This window comes from Sciurus carolinensis, chromosome 13, assembly GCF_902686445.1.
Source record: "Sciurus carolinensis chromosome 13, mSciCar1.2, whole genome shotgun sequence".
Lineage (NCBI taxonomy): Eukaryota > Metazoa > Chordata > Mammalia > Rodentia > Sciuridae > Sciurus > Sciurus carolinensis.
This window is the reverse complement of record NC_062225.1, coordinates 13,370,289-13,393,197: the sequence shown is the minus strand read 5'-3', so window position 1 is coordinate 13,393,197 and position 22,909 is coordinate 13,370,289. Positions and strand designations below refer to the sequence as shown.

The 22,909-nt window shown below is 41.8% G+C and overlaps 1 protein-coding gene across 6 annotated transcripts in view; it reads right to left on the bottom strand.

Annotated features, from left to right (window-relative positions):
- LOC124963040 (uncharacterized) overlaps positions 1 to 22,909 on the bottom strand; it is a 68,566-nt gene that overhangs the window by 17,138 nt on the left and 28,519 nt on the right. For 2 of the 6 annotated variants that reach the window (XM_047522459.1, XM_047522458.1), the window contains exon 8: positions 1,753 to 1,783. The exons of the other annotated variants lie outside the window; for them this stretch is intronic. The gene's annotated coding sequence lies outside the window, so the exon portion shown is untranslated. The remainder of the gene's footprint in view (positions 1 to 1,752; positions 1,784 to 22,909) is intronic. 6 annotated transcript variants of the gene reach the window in all.

The window sequence follows — 22,909 nt, the reverse complement described above, 5'->3', positions numbered from 1 at the left end:
CTCTAACCTGGGTCTTTGTTCTGGTCAGCCTTACACATTCAGGGACCTTGCTGAGCCACACTTACTCCGTGCCAAACACCTGCTCAGGGCTTACATTTATACCTCTAACACCCCTCCAGGAAGGTCCCATTGCTATCCCCCTCGGGGTTTCAAAGGACTGGCTGGGTTGTGCAAGCCACATGCATTGCCAGTGGTGAACCAGGGTTCAGACCCAACAGTCTGGCTCAGCCTAGGCCTGCGTGGACTCTCGCATGACTGACGCTCGCATGACTGACACCCTGCGGCTCCTGTACCCATGCTAGGCAGTAAGCTCTTTGAAGAAAATGGGTGCTTTCCATCTCTGTTTTCCTTGACATGTTTTCTCTGTCTCCACATTCAGCCCTTATTGTTGAAATGCAAGAGCAGAAGAGTCTGGAAACAAAGGGTTAGCCCAGAAGATCCAACGACCAACCAAATTACCTTATTTTTTTGGAAAATTCAAGGAAGTAAGTATTCCTTACAATGACAATGACCCCTTTCAAAAGGAATAGACATGGGCTGGAGGTGTGGCTCAGTGATAAAGCACTTGCCTAGCATGGACAAAGCCCTGGATTCCATCCCCAGCACTAGGAGGGACAGAAAGAAGGAAGGGAGGGTGGAAGGAAGGAATCCTTAAACTCATATGTTAATCGATTTGGAGGAGGGGACTTTGGGAAGTCAGTAGGATTAGAGGAGGTCATGCGGGCAGCTTTGTAAGAAGAAGTAAGAATGGAATTCGTATGCTTGCTCCATCTCACCATGTGACATCCCCCACCAGGTCATGAGGCAGCAAAAGGCCCTTATCAGGTGCCAAGCAGGTGCCATGGCCAAGACAGTGGACTTGCCAGCCTCAGAACCACAAGCAAAATAAATTTCTATTCTTTATAAATTACCTGGTCTTAGGTATTTTGTTATAGCAATAGGAAACCATCTAAGACAGGACCCAGATGCAAATTGTTCTTATCTCTCCCTCTTAGCCCCTTCCCTACCCAGGTACCAGTTCCATGGTGATGCAGAGAGGAAACCAAGGGAGGTGCACCCAATCAACAAAACCAGAATGCACTATCATTAAATATTTTGTTAAAGGGGTTGGGGTTGTTGATCAGTGGTAGAGAGCTTGCCTAGCATGTGTGAGGCCCTGGGTTTGATCCTCAGCACCATGTAAAAAGATAAATATATAAAATAAAGGTATTATGTCCATCTACAACTAAAAAAAATTATAAAAAAAAATACTATTTTGTTAAAAAAGATTTCAGGGTAAGGAAAATATTCATCATACATTATCAAGTGAAGAAAAAGCAGATTTTGAGTAGTATGTATAATAGGATCCCAGTCTTATATTTTTATAATTAAATAAATGTGTGCATTATGTTTTACACAGAGAAACTGGGGGGAAAAATGTGTATTATAAAACGGAACACATACTTTTCCAAAGATATTCACCGAAATGTCTTCCATGGTTGGATATAGGTGGTATACTGAAGTCAGAACCGGACAGGCAGTTGGTGTAGAATAGGGAATCTGGTCAAATCGAGGAACGGAGGCCATCTGAGACTGGGAAGTTGGAGTCCGCCCCTGGGAATGTCAGTGTCTCCCAGAGCCCTTTTGATCACCAGGGTTACCTGCCTGTACTACCCCTCCCAAAAAGCTGCAGGCAGGGGATTGCTAATTGATGCCCCCTGGGCCCCAACCTTTCTGAAACACTCCATTTGGCCCCTGCCAATCGCTGCTCACCTTTTTGCCATCTCACCGGCATCTCCTGGGCCTAGTCACATAGGCAGGAAAGAGAAAGATAAGCAGGAGAGAACAGGAGAACATAGGAGACCCTAATCCATAAAAGATTCAGGGAACGCTCACTCCTTGAGATTCTAGAACATCAGTCATGGCCCCTTCTCCCCCCCAGGGAGCAGTCTGTGTTATTATCTTTAAATAAAACCTGCTTAATACGCCTGCCTGGGCGTGCTTCTCTGGTGCTATACTTCAACATCCGAGGAAGCAGAACTTGACACGGATAAATGGCAGAATCAATACTTGGGATGAAATTGCCTAATACACTCTAAAATGTATTTTAAGTAATTTTCAAATTGTCCTATAGTTAAGGCACGCGATTAAGAGGCGCGATTAACACCAGGAAGATATACTTCTTGGGGACATGTGCATGAGTTGGAACCTCAGAGGCAAATTTACATGTGACAGGCAGGTCTCACTTCACACAGTTCCCACCCTGGGCAGCTGTTGGGAGAAACAGGAGGAACAAGATGCCACCAATGGTCCCTCACCTATGGTCTGCAGGCATGTGTGTGTCTTCTCTTTGTGGGAACTTGGTCAGGAGGGTACCACTTCCCCTTGGCCGGGAATTCCAGGGTTGACGTGGTGATGTGATTTGACATAAGAGGGCGTGATTGACGCAGAGGAAAACTGGGAATGGAGCAGAGTTCTGCTGACTCACAGTCTTGTGCTCTCACCACACTGCCCATGAGAGAGGCAGGGGAAGATGGCTCAGACAGGTCCTTCCGCCCCACTGGCTGCTGCCCCTCTCTCTGTCCTTCTTGCCTCTCCACTTCAAAGGTGCCTGATCCTGGCCTCAGTTCAGCCCATTGCAATCCAGCCACCATGAGTTGGCTTGTCATTGGCGTGCTAGAGATGCTGGTTGAGTGCCCCATCTTCACGCTCTCCTCCTCCCACCACCCTGAGTCTATGCACATCCCTGCTTAACGACTCCAGCCCCGTCCTCGCCCATGCTCAAAATCCAACCTCAGGGAATAGGAAGGATTCTGCTAAGAACGTCCTTCAGGGGCTGGAGGTGCTGCTCAGTGGTAGAGCCCATGCTCAGCATGTGCCCAGCAATGGGTTCCACAACCATTGCCACCAAACACAGAAACAAAACTATCCCAAAAGCATTCTTCAGCTTCAGACACACAGAATGGGAGGGGAAAAGGCATGGTCACAATGAAAGAAGCCAGGAGGAAGGATGTTGTGTCCTTTTGCCCCTGACCCCACCATCAGAATGGACACTTTCCTGGGTCCATGCCCTAGCTGCTATGAGCCTGGACTGCTCTCTTTCCTCCCTCTTCTTCCGGCCCATCCTTTCCCACAAAGCCCTCAAAAGCTCTTCCTGACAAAGCTCGTACTACGATTTCATTGTTCATCTGTATGTATCTTATCTTCTCCCTGATGTGAAACTCTCTGAGAACGGAGACTGCATTCCTGAATGTATCCAAATGTATTAGGTTTGGGACTGGGACCTGGGAAAAATGCCCAGATCCACCCCTTGATGCCGATATGACCATGGTTAAGTTAGTTGAACTGCTTCAAGGCCAACAATAATCTCTACCTTATAGGACTACGGGAATAGTAAATGAGTCAATATATGTAATTAGTTATTTCTCAACCATTAACATTATCCCATCCTTCACAATACCTATCTCAGGGCCTTTCATGTCATCGATATTCAATAATATTTGTTGGCTGATTGATTGACAGAGGGTGGGTTACACTCCATTCCTCTCCAATTTCTCACCTCTGTGTCTCAGGTCAGTCCTTAGAAATATATTATAAAGATTTAGATGTCATCCCTGATGCTACAATAAACTAGAGATCAATATTATTAACCGTTTTTTAACAATCCATCTACAAAGAAATCTAAATTTTTGTTGTTGTTGTTGTTGTTCCATGAGTTCCTGCCCACATGAAAATTAACATGTCATTCGATGTGTCTGAATTTTCTCTCTCATTAAGACTTATTCAGAGCCAGGTGTAGTGGTGCACACCTGTAATCCCAGAGAGTTGGGAAGCTGAGGCAGGAGGATCACAAGGTCCAAGCCAGACTCAGCAGTTTAGTGAAGCCTTGTCTCAAAATAAAAAATATAAAGGGATGGGGATGTGGCTCAGTGGTTAAGAGCCCTCAGGTTCAATTCCCAGTACCAAAAAAAAAAAAAAAAAAGACTCTTCCAGGGAATGGTCACCCTTGTTAGCATAACACTCATTTCCTTCATTGCAAGGATTATTAATAAAATATAATTGCATAGAGGTTATATAGTGTTTGAAAAAAGTCCATACCTACGAGTTCTAATGGAGTAGGTTTGTGTGAGCAACTAGTAGTCTCTTCCACAAAGGAGATTTAAGAAAATGTGATCTGTAGAATACTAACACTAATAACTGAAAACTTGACACAGCAGTCAGTGAAGCAGGCTGTAATCCCAGTGATTTGGGAGACTGAGACAGGAAGATCGTCAGTTCAAAGCCAGTCACTAGCCTTAGTAACTTAGTGAGACCCTAAGCAACTCAGTGAGATCCTGTGCTAAATTTAAAAAGCTGAGAGGGAGACTGGGATGTAACTCAGAGGTTAAGTGCCCTTGGGTTCAATCCCTGGTACCAAAAAAAAAAAAAGAAAGGAAGAGAGAAAATGCTACACATCAAGTCTGTGGAATTAACCTGATGGAGTACTTAGAGTAAAATTACAGCCTTAATCATCTGTACTAGAAAATGAAATAGTCTGCAAATTAATAAGCTAGGAATTTAACTCACAAAGCTAGGGAAAACAACGTGATTTTAATATTTGTGTTAGGAATGTTACACTCCTTGGGATCACACCTGCACATATACATGTATGTTTCAGCTAACTACAGCTGATTTATAAGGAGCATGTTATGGTTTGGACGTGGTGTCCTCACGTGTGAGACAATGCAAGAAGGTTCAGAGGAGAAATGATTAGGCCATCACATTAACCTAATCAGTTAATTGATCCCTAATGGGATTAACTGAGCGGTAGCGGAGGCAGGTGGCATGTGGCTGGAGGGAGTGGTTCATTGGGGGCATGGCTTTGGGGTATATATTTTGTATCTGCAGAGCGGAGTCTCTCTGCTTTCTGATCACCATGTGCGCTGCTTCCCTATGCATGTCCACCTTGATGTTCTATCTCACCTTCAGCTCTGAGGAACAGAGCTGGTCTTCTATGGACTAAGACCTCTGAAACCGTGAGCACTTGAATAAACTTTTCCTCCTCTACAGTCGTTTGGCCCGGTCCTTAAGTCACAGCAGCGAAAAAGCTAACTAAAACAGAGCCCTTCTGCTGGTTGCCAGGGTGCACGCCTGTAATCCCAGCAGCTCGGAGGTTGAGGCAGGAGAATCTCAAGTTCAAAGCCAGCCTCAGCAAAAGCTGAGCAACTCAATGAGACCCTGTTTCTAAATAAAATACAAAATAGGGCTGGGGTGTGGCTCAGCCAGTGCCCCTGAGTTCAATCCTCTGTACCCAAAACAAACAAAAAAGTAAAAACAGTACGTCTTAGTTCTGCTATTTTGCTGACTCAGTACTTGGCACCTGTTTGGTGTTGCATACATTCTCAATAAATGAAGAAATTTCCCGTTTTCTAATAACCACATTTAAAAATGGATAAAATGATTAAAAAAAAAAAAACACACACAAATCGAGGGCTGGGGATGTGGTGAAAGCGCTTGCCTAGCACGTATCAGGCCCTGAGTGAGTCCCCAGCATCGCCACAAAAAAAACCTAACACAAAATGGATAAAATGAATTTTCATATTGCATTTTATTTAAATTAGTATACCTGAAATACTCTCATTTCAAAATAAAATCAACATAAACATCATTGAGCTATTTTACTTTCTTTTTTTCATACTACGCTATTCAAGTCTGTGTATATTTCACACTTAAAGCACGTTTCACTTCAAATGCTAAATTTTCATCAGAAACACTTGAGCAGTTTTTAGTTTTCATGAAATTTACCATTGAAAAGTACTTTCACACACCCAACTTGTTTGAAATTACTTAAGTTTTCCAATACCATAACCGAACTGCGTGTCAGTTTTTAAAATTTAAATCTAAATTTTAAGGTTAACTAAAATTAAAAATTCAGTGCTTCAAGCATGCTGGCCATATTTTGTGTTCAATAGTCACATGTGACCAGATAATATCAGACAGTGTGGTCCCAGTCCATATAAATATCCACGCAGTCAGGCACAGTAGTGCACACCTATAATCATGGCCACTCAGGAAGTTGAGACAGGAGGATCTCAAGTTCAAGGCCAGCCTTGGCAAATCAGCCTGTCTCAAAATAATAAAAGGACATAGAATTTACTTAGTGGTAGAAAGCCTGGGTGCATTTCTGATTACCACAAAAATAATAAACAAACCAACACACATAAATAAACATCCATGCTGCCAGTCATTGTCCCTTCCAAAGTATTGCCTCAGCCATCATCTTGTTTATGTTAGGATATGGTGCTTTCTATTCTGATTTCAATATGCAGCGACTTTCCTGCCTGATCCACTACTAGAGGCAAAGTAGCCTCAGATTATCAAAGCAACCTCTCTCCCCGAAATAGCTTATGTTAATTTCTATGTAACAATAACATTAGGTGTTCATTTTCAAGAATTAGTAAACTGCACTTGAGAAAATAACAATAACCCAATGTAGCTAAAGCAACAGGAGAGTTTGCAGATGACTTCACAGCACTAGACTTCAGAGGACACTAGCAAGAGGGTGAGGAGAGTTCCCTGGTCAGTCCTCTCCACAGGGGATGTGTGGAAGGACAGCTCCTGGGGCATTGCTCACTGAGTTGAGCAGGCCACCTCCCACCCACCCAGAACTTCCTGACAGGCCGGATGTCAACACACTGGGCCACCTGTCACCTCCCTCCCCCACTTGGCTTGGTAAGAAAGGAGAGCTACTTTTAGCTAAAGAAACTGAACACCCCAATCAGAGCATTTTTTCTGTTCTAGCATAAATTTGAGAATTGCAGAACCCCCCAGGGGCTCCTTCTTAGACCTGCCTGTCAGGGCAAAAAACTCAGAGAAAACAGTTCAAGGACCCTACTTTCGATTTTGACGCTGACTTGTTGGGTGAATCTTCGTGGCTGATTCTGAGACAGAAAAAATAAGGCCTCCCCACTTACCCCACAGACTGTTAGTGAAGGCCAAAGAATACACACTCTATGTTAAAAATAAAAAAAAAGAAAAGAAAAGAAAATAGCTGGAAAAGTCTGCAGTATTTATACCTAAAGTATCATGTAAAATATACAAGTTTTTCAACAGATGCCAGGAAAGACTGAAAAGGTAGGGAAGCCCAATAGGCCTTCTTAATTCGTGTTGGGGATATAGATTGGAAAAACAAAAACTTTTTGGAGGGAAATTTGGCAGAATCTCAAAATGTTAAATGTTTATACCCTTCAATGCATAAATTCCATGTCTGAAGGTAACCCGAGAAATACTCAAGTGCCAAAAAAGATTTATGTGCCAGAATTGCTCAGCAGTATGGTTTTAATAGCAAAAGTTGAAACCTGCCTGGAGTTCTAACAGAGGTAATAAAGAGAACTGTGTGGCTGCTAGGGAAGGAGGGAGGCCTTTGTGCATCTATGTGCAAAGGAAGCCACGACATTGCACGGGGTTTTAAAAGCAGACTACAGATAGAACAGATGAGAGAGTATAAATATATCATTTACACTGCATTAGAACTGTGGAAAAACATTAGTGGATAACTTCTTTCCACGTGGACCTACGTGAGTCTTATACTTTACGTTTCTATATTGTTTAACTGTTTACATCAAGTATGTGTCACTTTTCAATAAGTAAGGCGGCAAAAATATTTCCATTTTTAAAAGAAATGGGAAAGAAAAAATTATGCCAAATATGTGCCAGTTAGTAGGGATTGGAAAGGATTGAAAAATCGGGTCCATTTCCTTGAGGGAGTTACACACGGACAGGTGTGTTTAAAAGAAAAAAAGGCTCTTCCTATCTTCCAAAGAATTATTTCAGTAAATACATTTCACTTGGTAAATTTTATCTGTAAATAATTATATGAGACTTTCCACTATTTCAAAAGTTTTTATAGTTTTTGAAGTCTCATCATAGGTTTTACTTCAGTTTTTCTGTTGTTCATTCAAGAAATATTTACCATACCCCCCACAGCCACAGCCTGGTGCTATGTACCATGAGGGAACAAAGGGATTTTTATCCAAATGAGGTTTTTTGGTTTTTTTTTTTTTTTTTTTTTTTTTTTTTATGGTACCTGGGATTGAACCCAGGTGCACTTAACCACTGAGCTACCTCCCCAGCCCTTTATGTTTTTCATTTTGAGACAGGATCTCACTAAGTTGCTCAGGGTTCAGTTGCTGAGGCTGGTTTTGAACTTGTAATCCTCCTGCCTCAGCCTCCCAAGTCACTGGGATTACAGACATGCATCACTAACAAGAGATTTTATAATTCACAATAATGCAAAAGAGAAATGATAGCACTTACCATCAAAGATGGGCCAGATACAGGGATCTAGGGTTTCAGAGAGCATGCTCAGGAGACCAAAACCAGGCCAGAGGATGGAGAGTGTTGTGAAACAGATGCTTGGCCTGTTTTTGTGAAGGAGTGGTGGGATTTGGAAGGTAAACATCACTTTCCAAATTTAGAAATTACATGAGAAATTAAGTAGCTCCGGCAAACTCTAAAGCTTACTGCTCTTGTTATTTCTAGTGACTACGCCAGCCTTTGCCACCACCCCTTCTATTGTTTCACCCACGGGTGAGCACGCGGACTCGATGGTTTTAGAGGTCTGACCTGGGGTGGGCCTTAGGAGCTCTTGGCTGATTTTCTGCAGTGCTGTTTCAGCATTCTAGCCCCTCACACCATAAAAGCTGCCATGGAATAAATTTTTATGGTAATTGGAAACCTCTGAGCAAACCTGATCTCTGAAGTGAGTCAAAAGTCACATTTGTGTGCAACCCACATACACTTCTGCACATGGCGGGGGAGGGGAAGCTCATGTTCACAGGGCCTCACCCACAGCCAGGGTAACTAGTATATGAGGGGCCATGGCCACTGCCCAGCTGGACAGAACCAGCCCTTGAGCAAAGGCTCCTCTGTGATCATTTCCTCCCAAATCCTTATTCTGACATTCTAGAATGTTCTTTAATAAAGATGTTCCTTTTCTCCCTTTTTCCTTTGTTCACACAGCAATTTAAAGAAAGCTTGTGTGAAGGTCACCCTTTCCTCTGGTAACGGTGCTGAGTCCCGGTGAACAAGAGGAGCCAGTCAGAAGGCTGGCATCTTTGGGTAGAGCATCATTCTAGCAAACAGTCTGGAAGCCACCAGCACTGTGAGCAGCAGATGCTCAGAGACACAGTAAGCCAGGATGGTTCTCTTTCATTCTGTTCTGCAGACATTTATTAAGCAGTTAATAGGTACCAGACACAGGTACAGAAATGAATGACCTGGTCCTTAACCTCTAGGAGTCTGTAATCGGAGGAGGAGACACCATTGCAAATCATATTAATAGCTGCCATTATAGGGGGCCTCCTTTGGGTTAGGCCCTATGTTAGTGTGATTTTAATCATATGCTCTAAACCCGTCACAACAGATTTTATGGCTTCTTTCCATACATGCAGAAGCAGAGGTCCAGGGGAGGCAGCACCAGGGAGCCATGAGGAGAAGCTCGCAGCGGTAGACAACCCAGGTAGAGGTGGGATGGGATCTGTCCCCCAGGTGAGCAGGAAGGCCCTGCAAGGCTCACAGCTAGGGAGCATTCAGACGCTGGGAACGCTGGACAGGTGGGAAAGACGGTAAGAGGCAGGACAGGCAAGGAACCTGAGGCTGAGAGGTCTCAGGAACTGCAGCTTCAAGAAAGTGACAGCCCAGTGACCACAAAAGGCTCCAGAGCTGCTTCCAGAGCAGAGATGGTTTGAGCACTGCCTTATGCGGCTCCTCCCTTGCCCTCCACAGCCGTCTGCACATAAGTCAGCCATGTTGAAGCTTGAAGAGTACAGACACAAGAAAGATGGAGAGGGAGTGTGGCTGATTTCCTTTCCCGGAAGGGTGACGCTTCAGATCCCCTAGGAGGGACCTGGCAACCTGAGTTCGTATCATGAGTACACTGTGTGTTTATGACAAACCCAGGACTCCAGCGGGAGCGGGTGGGCTCTGTAAGCTGGTTGACTCTTTGCTGTCCCAAGAAGTTTATTGACCTTTCCTTCCATTTCCTGAAAGTTCTGCAGGTAGCAGCCAAGCTTGACCTGCAGTGATGGACAAATCACATTTCCTGTAGAGACCTATTTACTCCTCTGTATCATGTGCAGGGTGGGACTTGATAATTTCCAAGGTACCTCCCTATTGTAGATGTCCACAAGCTTATGTCAGCATTTCAAGAAGCCAGACGAATTTCTATGTCCCCTTACCCTTGTTTGATGGGCTATTTTTGTTGCAATTGTCAACCTTTACAGGTGATAAATAATTATCCTAAGTCCTAAGCGTATTGGTAGAATATGGAAATGAGGACTTTGAAGATCTGAAGAGTAGTCGGTGTCAGAAAATCCAGGTTTTAATCCAGGTACTACCCCCTTCTAGTTTACTAAGCTTCAGATCCTTCCTGCCCTAACCACACCATCTACACTTAGCAGTTGTAGGAAAACATCCTTCCACGTAAGGTTGTTGATAAGATGAGAGACATAAAAGAATATTTTTAAAAGATAAGAAACCAGACAAGTGTTCATTAGGAATAGACTTTCCATTATTAAATTCTTCTTGGGCCACGATTTGGCAGGTAGGCCAAAAGGAAGAAATGATGGGTGAACAAAGAGCGACCAGAGATCAGAGATCAGGAAGTGACCACAGGTCACAGCCCATCAGTAGAGTCTGGGGAAGAGCTTGGGACAAAATAAGAATCAAGGCAAGGGTGCTTTGATTCACTCAAGGAGAAGGGAGGGAGCTGCTGAGAGCAGTACCAAGGACTTCAGCTTTCAGAGAGAAACCCATCAAGTAGGTTCTTCTTTTACTATTTATTAGTGCATTATAGTTATGCACAATATTGGGGTTCATTTTGATGTGATTTTATAGGCATGGAATATAATTTGCTCCAAGTCAGTCCCCCTTACCACTCCTTTCCCTCTACTTCTCCCTCTCCCTCTTCCCTTTTCGCTATTCTATTGATCTTTCTTCTATTCATTTATAGTTTTTAAATTGGTGCATCATGGATGTATGGAAAGGTGAAGTGCACTGTGGTCTATTCCTGTATAAGTTTGGTCAGGTTCATTCTTTATGTAAATGTATCTCTCCCTGCAGGAAACTGAGCACCGGGTCATCCAGTCTTGGAGTTCACGTTCCTTCTCAGGTTGCTCACTTTGGGATCATCTGGCTGCCCTAGTCATGACATTTAAGGATGAGGAAATAGGCCAAGGAAGGTGAGAGGACTAACCTGGGGGGTCAGGAGTGGAAGCACGCACAGAGGACCTGGGGAAGGGAGACCCATCAGAGACGGAGGGAGGGAATCAGAGGCATCCTCTGAGCTGGGGCCTTGGCATCGAACAAAACGCAGGTCTCGCCTCATTCTAAAGGGGCTGACTGGATCTCACCAGGAAAGGACTTTTACCTCAAGAGTCGATAACAATGCAAACTGCTCTTACATGAGAAGAGGCTGGAGCCAACGGGCTGTGTGCCTTCGGTTGTGTCAAGCTAAGTACAATGATACACATGTAAGTTTACGTGTTACCTATGTTTATACAGCACCCATAGATGCCTTGTGTTAGGGTGAAGCAACTTCTTACTCTAAGAGGCGTCCCTGGGTATAGGAGACGCAAGGCAGCCACTAACAACTGATTTGGTGTTGTCATTCCCATTAGAGCAGTGGAAATTATTATTGTTGTTGTTATATTATTATGGCCATTATTTATTCAGGAACTTCCGTGGGTTGCACTTTGTGCTATTATCTGCATGACCTCCCATCTGCACAACAGCCCAGTCATGTACATATTTGCAGATAAATCTACTGAGGCTCAGCATGGTTAGGTAATTTGCCTGAGGTCACACAGCTGTTAAAGTGTCTGAGCCAAGACTTAATCCCAGTTATACCTGATTCCAAAGCCCAGACAATGTTCCTCTCACTTCTTCTGGGCCACAATGACAGTTTTAAAGTAACAGCAAGAGCCAGAACCCTGGACAATTCATGTATCAAAATCATTAAACCAATCAAAAGTTTAAACTTAAACTCAGCAAGCAAAATTTCTGCATATACCTAACCACTGTTCGATTTACTTTAAGACACTACTTACTACATTCACTACAGAGAATAGTCGTGCCAAGGATGAAAGAATCCTTTAGCATGGGATCTCATAGTTGAAGAAGATGCATGTTTGTGGGGTATACAGCATGCCACAGAAATATATTTGTTCTCACCTAACATTAGCTGAGTCAATTCAATCCATACTTCTTGAGCATCAACACATACTAAATTCTGTGTATACTACTTGGAAATGAGTGATTTCTTCATAAGACCTATAGGTGACATGTGAAAAAACAACATCATTAAACATGACTAATGCTTATTAAAGTGTCTTGGGACTCCTTTTAAAGATAATCTTTATTAGCTGACTCAATAATTTCATCTATCCGGACCATTTAGAGAAATGACTCAAATGAGCCCTATTTTTATAATATAATTTAGAGATCTCAAAGAGAAGTAAAGAAAAAAAAGGAGTCAAGTGATAAGCTTGGAGACATAAATCAGTGTTTTAGGCAAAATAAAGGGGAATTTACTGGCCCAAGACACAGCAGTGAAAGCTGTGTCTCCCTGTCACTGTCATGGGGAAGGCCAGAGGCACATGCCACAGGTGGTGGCCACCTGCTTCTCTTTCTGCTTCCAATGGCACTTCCATTGTCCTTTCACAAATACCAGGAACCTGGGAAGGTGGGAAAGTTCTTAGAGAGGCGGCCAGCAAACCAAATCAGAAACACCTATTGAGAAAGACCTGTGAGGTGTACTGAGTCTTAAGAGTCACTTACCCTATTTCAGGGACTTCTGCCTTCCTAAAATATCCATCAAGAAAAATAATAACTATAAGTTATTACTTACTAATAAGGTTCAGATGTGGTGTGCTCCCCAGGGGTTCATGTATTGGAAGTGTGGTCCCCAGTGTGGCGATATTGAGAGGCAGTGGGACATTTAAGAGGTGGGGCCTAGTGGGAGGTATTTAGGTCATTGAGAACATCACCCTCAGAAGGGATTAATGTTGGTTTCGAGGAGTGATTTAGTTCTCATGAGAGTGAATTGTTTATTAAAAAGAAAAGGAAGAAAAAATACCCATTCCTTGCTCGGGCTTCCTGTCTCACCACATGATCTCCACTGCATTGTGCTATCATCTGTGTTGAGGCCCCCATCAAAGTCAAGCAGATCCTGGTGCCATACTTTTGAACCTCCAGAGGTGTGAGCTACAAAACTCTTTCCTTTATAAAGTACCCAACCTCAGCTATTTTGTCATAGCCACAGAAAATGTACTAATACACTTACTTCCTCTGTTTGCAATGAATTAAGAGTCAATGAAGGTCGGGCATGGTAGTCGCATGTGCTAATGGTTGCCAATACTTGGGAGGCTGAAACTGGAGGATCACTTAAGCCTAGGAGTTGGAGGCCAGCCTGGGCAACATAGCAAGATCCCAGATCAAAAAGAAAAAAAGAAAAAAGAGGTTTATCATTAATAAGAAGAAATTTGACCCAGAATCAGAACTCTTTCCATTCACCACTTCAGTTTTCCCTCTTTATTCCCTACACCCAGCTCCAGAAAGTGCTCTGCAAATGACAAGCCCTCTGAAAGTTGAGAACTGACTGCTTTGCAATGAGGTCATCATCCACCCTTCAGTCACTCACATCCAAGGTGGCTTCCTGTCATCCAACTTCCAAGTTTAAAGACCTTCCTCATCAACAGAACTTCAGATCCACTTAGGCCTCTAGAGGGGCATCTTGTTAAATATGGTAGATCGAGTCCTGTACTTACCTCCACTCCCTCCAAAAGCTTCACTAGAATAACAGACATGGAATTTAAACAAATGGGCAAAAGGACACAGAACAAGAGAGAAAATGACAGCAACAGATTTTGAAACCTAGAAATCACAGGGGTTCATGCTAATGACTTTGTACCCCGAGAAAGCTGAAATCTCACTTGGTAGAGGAGTAATTTTAGAAGTAAGCTGATCTGTGCAGAAGAAAATCAGAAAGCCTCAAGAATTGGAGGAACGGGGTGCCTTTTAAAATCGAGGTCCCTGCCCTCCATGGTGGTGCACTCCTGTACTCCCAGAGCCTCGAGAGGCTGAGGCGGGAGGATGGAAAGTTCAAAGCCAGCCTGGGTCACTCAGCGAGATCCTCAACAACTTAGGGAGACCATGTCTCAAAATAAAAAATAGAAAGGACTGTGGACGTAACTCAGTGGTGAAGCACTACTGGATTTTTATGGTACCTAGTACCATTAAAAAAAACAAAAAAAACCCCAAAAAAGTAGAGGTCCAAGTGAGACTACAAACAGATATATTGAGTTGGGCGCAGTGGCACATGCCTGTGATCACAGTACTTGGGAGGCTGAGGCAAGAGGGTTAGGAGATCAAAGGCAGCTTCAGCAACTTAGTGAGGCCTTTAGCAACTCAGCAAGATCCTGTCTCTTCATAAAATACTTTAAAAGGGACTGGGGATGTTACTCAGTGGTTAAGTGTCTCCTGGGTTCAATCCCTGGTATAAAAAAAAAAAAAATACAGATATATTGGTTCAAAGTCATTTTAAGAATCAGTTATACCTGAATTTCACATCTACCCTCAGCAACCAGGCAACTGCTCCACATCACACTGAGAGAAGAGACTGGGCCAGAAAGATTCTAGCCCAAAGGACAACAGTAAGAACGATGTTGTCGTACCAAAAACTGTGTGAAGGTCAACACTTGGGAAAGTGACATCTCTCATCTCTTCCCAGATAACCATGCCTGTACCTCCCAGCCAATAGGCACTGCCTCTCTGGCAGAAGTAACTGGCCTGAGAGAACACAGCAGACCATCCAATAGTAAAGTCCACCCACCAGTCAGCATCACCTCCCTCACTGAAGGTCAGCTCTCTATTGTAAATGGGTAGCCGAGGATCACTATGCATTCGAGAAAGGCTCTGATAAACCATAAGGGTTAAAGTAAAAGAAACTTGGGGGCTTGCAGGGGGAGAGAAAAATAGGCAAAGAGCAGAAGAAAACAAATACAGTTAATATCCTTAGGGAGATAAGGAAAGAGATTGCATCCAAGAGACAAGAATAAGAGGTTATAAATGAAATTTTGACAAGGGGTCTCTTAGGAATTGAAAACATGAAACCAGATATGTAGAAGTCCATACGAGAGGGAAAGAAATGGGAAAAGATTTCTAAAATATTAGTGAACAAATTCAGATAGTCTGATATCTGGAAGAGAATTCAAAAATAAATGAAGGAAGAAAAGCCAAGAGAGGAAAGAAAACAAACCATCTGTATACAAGACAATCTCCTGGAATGGAAGGATGTGCATTTGGAGGTGGAGAGGGCTCACCAAGTGCCCAGAGAAATGGAAAGAACGCACGCCTGTCATCCTAGCAGCTCTTTGGAAACCAGCCTCGGCTTCTTAGCCAGGCTCTCAGCAGCTCAGTGAGACCCTGTCTCTAAATAAAATATAAACTAGGACTGGGGATGTGACTCAGTGGTCCAGTGCCCCTGAGTTCAATCCCTAGTACCAAAAAAAAAAAAAAAAAAAAAAGAAATGGAAAGAACAATCCCACATCACATGAAATTTCAGAACACCAAGGACAAACAGAAAAGAAAGGAAAAAGACACAAAGCTTTGGGGAAAGACTTGGAGTGGGTGGAGATCAAACTGCAAGTGAAAACTAGAAGCCAAAGATCATGGACCTTTAACAAGTTTTGGGAAATGATTTCAAAACTAAAATTCTAGGACCCAGAAAACAACAGTCATGGTGAGGGTAGAACAAAATTCCACAAATTTTACCTTACGTTTCTCTCTTCCTATTTTTTTTTTTTTAAAGAATAGTGGTCTCCGCTTAGATGAGGGAATTATCCAAGCCTGGCATCCAAGAACAGCTCCCCAGCCCAGGGAAAGAGAAGGAGATGCCGAGGATGGGGCTCTCCTGAGAGACAGCAAGCACAGGCTGAAACAGGAGGGTTACAGGAGGAATGGTCCCAAGAGGAAGACGAAAAACTAGAAATGGCCTGCTGTTTGATCATTAGGAGAAGCGATTTACATTTGGGGAGATTTATAAGAATGGAAATAAATTAGCCATTGGCCCATAAAAACATAAATAGAAAAATTCAGATAGATATTATTCTCATAGAAAAGAAAAAATAAAAAAGTTCCAATGAGGAAGAAAAAAATGTAGTTAATTATAGTATACACATGGCTAAGCTTTGAATATCATCTCCATAGTCAAAGTAATGCAAATACTATTGACTAAAAGTAGAATAGACTTAGATTGGAAGGGAAATTGTAATGTATGAGAGGGAATTCTTTTCTTTGGCAGAAGGAAGACAAAAGATTAAAGTAGAAAAATAAAGGAAATAGCACCATAAGCAAGTTCTTGAAAAATAGAAAGGCAAAAATCAAAATAGACAGTTAACCTCATGGGAACTGGGTGCCTCCTACGTGGGAATCAGGAGTGGAAAGGATAGCACAGGGCTGCTTCTTTTGTTATAAACTTGGAAACAAAACTTCACTTTCTCATGTGTATGCATAATCCTAAAAATCAAAAATTTCTGAAAGAAGGTCAGGCTTCCGGCTATGTTCAGGTGCCTGGAGATATGAGCCCATTGAGCAATAATGCAGGATCTGACGCATATCCAAAACCCCCTCCCTCCGGACACAGCCACCCACAAGTCCCCAGGGTGGAGTCTAAACCTCTTTGGGGACTCCAACCTGCCTCTGGTTCCTCCTTCAAAATTGTTCTAGAGGTCACTAAACGTAGATTGATTTTTCTTTGGTGGTTTACCCCCAGTGACCAAAACGTAAACAATAGCTACCGTACTATCTTGTTTAGCACGTGAGAGGAACGCATAAGTTGCCAGGCTAATTAACTAAATGTTATATTTAGCTGGGAAGATAACATAGCCCTAGTGTTTAGATTTATCAAAACAAATTCCAGATGGCACACAAGCCATAGAAAGAGGGACCATCTGGTAAGCAAAAGCAGGGTTCATTTTTTTTTTTTTAGGTGAAAGGTAATAAATGTCACAACTTCCTAAGGTGAAAATATATTTTATTTGCTGCTGCTACTGGAGGGATAATCCTGAGGTTCACATCTTATCTGTGCTAAATTAAATACTGTGCCATTATGCTCTTTCAAATACCTGAATGATTAACTATGTTATATATATATATATAAAATAAGGTTTCAGTGTGTCCCTGTTAACAGTATAGTGTGTAGTGACAGCTATAGGCATTAATAAAAACCACTTAACAGACTCTACAATTACACAATTCCTTGAATGTATAAACCAATAAAAATGGAAATGATTTTTTCCAAAATGATTTAAGATATTGCTGCCATTTTCAATTTAGCTCAGCAGTGGTATTTATAGTGCATTTTCTGTTTGACAGGATGTATCTTACACATACTTTCTGCTCTCCCCATTCCTACTGCTCCCTCTGACACGAATCATTCCATGCCTGTATTTACTCACTAGATTCCCAGCCTCCCTCCGGCCCCCTGGCCCCACTTGCACACAACTGCCAGCTTAATCTTCTTTAAACATTGCTCTGTTTATATAACTTTGCAGCTTAAAAAATAGTCAATACCTCTCCAGTGTCCAGAAGATACTGTGCAGGCTTCCTCCCACTGACATTCCCACTTTCTCACCCTGGCTCCTCAGTGTGACACCTCCTCCTCACACCCCCCACTTGAGGCTGCAGCCAGGCTACCATCCCCAGGAACTGGAGGTGGGTCTTCTCTCTGCTGGGTCTAACAGTCTACTCCCCAAGGAGCTGAACCCTGCTCTGTCTACATCACCTAGCAGTGTTGTGCCAACACTGAGGTTTCCTGGTTGGACCAACCTTCAGGTCAGCTTCTAGTGGTGATCATTAGCCCAGATTTTATGTGAAGAGGAAGGTTGGTCACCCTTAGTGGTAGACTGAATAGTGGCCCTCCCACTGCCATCAAAGGATGCCCACATCTGAATCCCCAGAATCTCCGAATACGCTACCATACAAGTCAAGAGGCATTGTGGTGAAATTAAGGATCTCCAGAGGGAGAGATTATCTGGATTAGCCTGGTGGCCCCAAAGGGATCACAAGGGTCTTATGAGAGGGAGGCAGGAAGGTCAGAGTCAGAGAAGGTGATCTGAAGACAAGCAGAAGCCAGAGAGAAAGAGATTTTGGAAATGCTAACCTGCAGGCTTTGAAGATGGAGGAAGAAGCCAAAGAATTGTAGAAGTTGAGTCAAGAAATGGACCCTCCTGTACAGCTTTTAAAGGATCCAGCTCTGCCCACACCTTAATTTACCTACCTAGTAACACTAATTGACCTACAGAAGTATAAGGGAGTTCATTTGTGTTGTTTTAAGCCACTGAATTTGTAATTCATTTCTATATCAGAAAACTAACACAACCTCCTTGCAGACTCTCCTGGTTCCTGGCCTAGATCCTGGTTTACATCCTCTGTGTTCTCACAGTGAGCTTCCACTAGGCTTTGAGGCTGAGACTGGTGGAGGTTAAAACCTGTCTATCTAACACATTCACCACAGTGTCATGAGACCATTTATACTTTAATTAGACTATAATAAAACATTACATTTCTCCCTTATCCCAACCACATTTTATGTGTCAACAGACACATGTGGCTAGTGGCTACTGAACTTGACAGTGAAGATACAGAATAACCCCACCATTGTGGAAAGTTCTATTGGACAGTGTTGGTTAGAATGAAATGCCATGTACTACCGTTTTTATAAACTAGGAACCCATTTGAATGTGCCAAATGAAATATCTAATGGAAGTCAAGGTAGAAACTAACTCAGGAGAGCTTTGTATGTCTTCCTCTTCTGGGGGGAATGCGTGGTGACCTTTTGGGGTCTCTAGTATGTGTTAGCTCAGCAGAGGCATTTTAAAACCTTGAAAGATCTGGTTTGCTTGCTCCCCAGTGTGCTAGATCCAGCTTCACAAAACAGGGCTTTGCAGTGACTGATGTGAGCCCGTGTGAGCGACTGAGCATCCTAGAATGCTCCCTGTCCCTGGGTGGTCTTCATCCGAGGTAGGAGGCCTCCAAGGCAGCATGCAGGGCTTGGATTTGTCCTGCCTTGGACTGCAGCCTGGCCTCAGAGAGCCCTTCTGGAGTGTCGTATAGCCTAGGAAATCTTCCCTCCCAGTAAGGGGATACGTTCTTCACTATGTTCTTCTAAGTTCCTAAGTATTTATTTAAAAAAATCTTTAATTCCTATGAAATCGTGTATGTGATGTGAGGTAGGAATCTAAGTTCTGCAATGAACAGCAAATGTCTTATCATTTCCCCCACTAATATGAAATGCCACTTGGGTGATATAATAAATTCCCCTATATGAATGAATGTTTTTCTATTTATCTCTCCCTACATAGCCATCTCCCTGCTTTAATTGCTACAGTCCTGCAGTTTATTTTGCTATCTACTAGGGCAGTACCTCTTTCATTATCCTTATTTTTCAATCTTTTACTGTTCTTGTTTATTTCCTCTTACTGGTGTACTTGAGGATTGGCTAAGTTTTCCTAAATATCCAAATGGAATTTGCATTGGAATGCAGGACTAATGAGACAATTTTAACATTTTTTAAATTAATTTTAACAATATTGGCTCTCTTGATTTATGAACAAGATTTGCTCTTCCATTTATCTAGGTGTTTTTTCTTATGCCTCTTTAAAGTTTAATATTTGTCTTCATTTCATTCTAAGTCAAGTTAAAAGTATTTGTCATGGCTGATGTGAAAGTGTTTATTTTCTCCATGGATTCTTAAAGTGCTTAATGCTTGTAAAAGGAAATCTACCATTTGTGTGAGTGTGTGTTTCAGTTAGTTTTTTAGTTGCCGTGACCAAAATATCTGACAAGAACAAGTTAGAGGAGGGAAAGTTTATTGGAGGTTCAGGGTTTCAGAGGCCTCGGACCATAGGGAGCTGACTCCATTGCTCTGGGTCAGAGGCAAGGCAGCACATCCTGGGGAAGGGGCCTGGCCGAGGAAAGCTGCTCAGCTCCAGGCAGAGTCAGGAAGCAGAGAACCGGAGGGATGGGGGAAGGCGCCACAGGGAAGATCCTCCTTCCAGAGCACCTCTAGGGAATCACCCTCTCTGGCCAAGCCTCACCTGCCTACAGTTACCACCCAGTTAACCAGGAGCTTCTTGGGGGACACCTCAATCCAAACCATAACAGGCTTGGTCTTACTAAAACTTCTATTTTTATGGTGTTTTTGTTTTGTTTTGTTTCTGTGAACTCGCAGATTTTTCTAGATTATCTTCTATCTACAAATCAAGACAGTTTTTCCTTTTTTGTTCCTGGTATCTTTATCTCTCTCTTCTTGCATTGGTTTAGCTTTCTGGAGTAGCCAACACGATTTATGTAATAAAGGCAATAGCGAGTCTTCTTGACACTTAATAGGAACACTTCCATTATCTCACCATTAAGTATAATGTTTACTAAAGGATATTTATTTCTTTTTCTAATTTTTTCAGAGAAGTTGAAATTTAGTCAAAATATTGTTTTACACTTGAGATAATCATATTGCTTTTCTTCTTTAAATTGTAAATGTTGAATTACAATAAGACATTTTGTATTATTGAACTATTTAAATTCCTGGGATAAACCTTACTTGGCCAGTCACATTAGAATTAGTCTTTGTGCAGATAAATTCCATTTGTCAGTATATCATTTGAACTCCCATTTTAGAATTTTTGCATCTATATTTTTAAGTGATGTTTCTTCACAGGTTTCTTTTTAGCCCATTTATTTTGAGTTTTGTCTAGTCAGGGTTCTGCTATCCTTGTAGAATGATTTGGGAAACTTACCCACCTTCTTTGAGTCTCAGGAATCTTTATATATCCTAAGGGTCTGGGGGAACTTTCCTGGAATTGTCTGAGACAAAGAGGTTTTTTGGGGGGGACGTGGCGTAATGTGGATTGAACTCGGGCATTCTATGAGCCACATCCCAGCCCTATTTTGTATTTTATTTAGAGACAGGGTCTCACTGAGTTGCTTAGCACCTTGCTTTTGCTGAGGCTGGCTTTAAACTTGTGATCCTCCTGCCTCAGCCTCCAGAGCCCTGGGATTACAGGCATACAACACAGCGCCTGGCTGACAAAGAGCTTTTTAAACATAGATTGTTCACTAACTTTAATTTCTTCTGTAGTAATTTGTCTGTTGTGGTTTTCTACTTCTTTATGTCACTTTTGGCTTCATTGTTCAGAGCAGCATTAGTCACAATAGTCAAAAGATGGAAACAATCCAAGTGTCCATCAACAGGTGAATGGAAAAACAAAATGTAGGATAGATACACAATGGGAACATATTTATCCAGAAAAAGGAATGAGGCTCTGATACATGCTACGACATGAATGAACTGTGAGGACATGCTTACTGAAATAAGCCAGTCTCAAAAAGACAAATGAGTGTATGAGTCTATATATATGAAATATCTAGAAGAGGCGAATCCATAGACAGAAAGTAGATTAAAGGTGACAAGAGTCTGGGGGAAGACAGGAATGGAGGATTATTGCTTAATGGTTACAGAATTTCTGTTGGGGATGATGGAAAAGATTGGGAAATAGATAGTGGTGATGGTTGCACAACAGTGTGAATCTATTAAAATCACTGAATTGTACACTTAAAGTGGTTAAAATGGCACATTTTATGTTACACCTATTTTATCACAATAAAAAATTTTAAATCCACATAAAATATTTTTGTTTTGATAAAGGTCATGTTCGGTAATGTACATTTTCTCAGAACATCTTCCACTTCATCTATAAGTTTAAAATTATTGGTATGAAATTATAGTTTTATCCTTTTTCTTAATTTTATGTATTTACATGTCATTTCTTTTTGGCCATTCAGGTGACCAAAAGCAGGTTTATCACTCTTTTTCAACCTAAGAAACAGTTTTTGATTTTGTTAATTAAATATTCTAATCTCTTTCTTTTCAGTCAATTCCTCCTACTGACTGTATACATTAGTTTTTCAAGAGTTATGCTATTGCATTTTTAGTTGCTTTGTTTTCCCTCTTTGGTCTTCTTCCCTTCACTGTTCTTCATTTCAAAACAGTTAATGATTTTAGTTAAAATTTCTTTTTTTAAACATAGAGAATAAACACTTGTGCTTAATTTACAGGCTAATTGCTTGTTTGTTTTCTTTTTGGCTGCCACTTTGCTATTTCTCATTTCTAATTTTACTACCATGTGGCCAGAGAACGTATAGCAATGTAGGTCATACATGGTTTGTACTTTGGGAACTATGTTGAAATTTTCTATGTGGCCTAATTAATAGCATCTTTTATGAGAGTTCTGAGGTCAACTGAAAAGAATGTTTGTGATGTATATGTAAGTACATGCGAATATTTATATGGATGTGCAGAAATAAATAAATACAGTCTAACACTTATTTATGTTTTTAAACATTCCATATACATACAAAATTCTCTTTTTAATCTGTCAATTTCTAAGAAAGATTTGGGTAAAAGGGTTCCAGGGTTCCAGTAAGATTTTTTTTTAATCACATTTCTTTTTGCATATTTGAATATATATTAAAGGTGTATAACAGGACAAAGATTCATAACAATGACCTTTTATGAAATATCTTTTCTCATTTTATCTAATACTTCTGGTTTAAATCCTATTGTCTGACATTAAGAGTGACATTCTGGGGTTGTGGCTCAGTGGTAGAGCGCTTGCCTAGCATGTGTGAGGCACTGGGTTTGTTTTGTTTTTTTTTTTTTTTTTTTTTTTTTGGGTGCTGGGGATCGAACCCAGGGCCTCGTGCTTGCAAGGCAAGCACTCTACCAACTGAGCTATCTCCTCAGCCCCCAAGGCACTGGGTTTGATTCTCAGCACCGCATGTAAATGAATAAAATTAAGGGCCATCAGCACCTAAAAATATATATAAAAATAA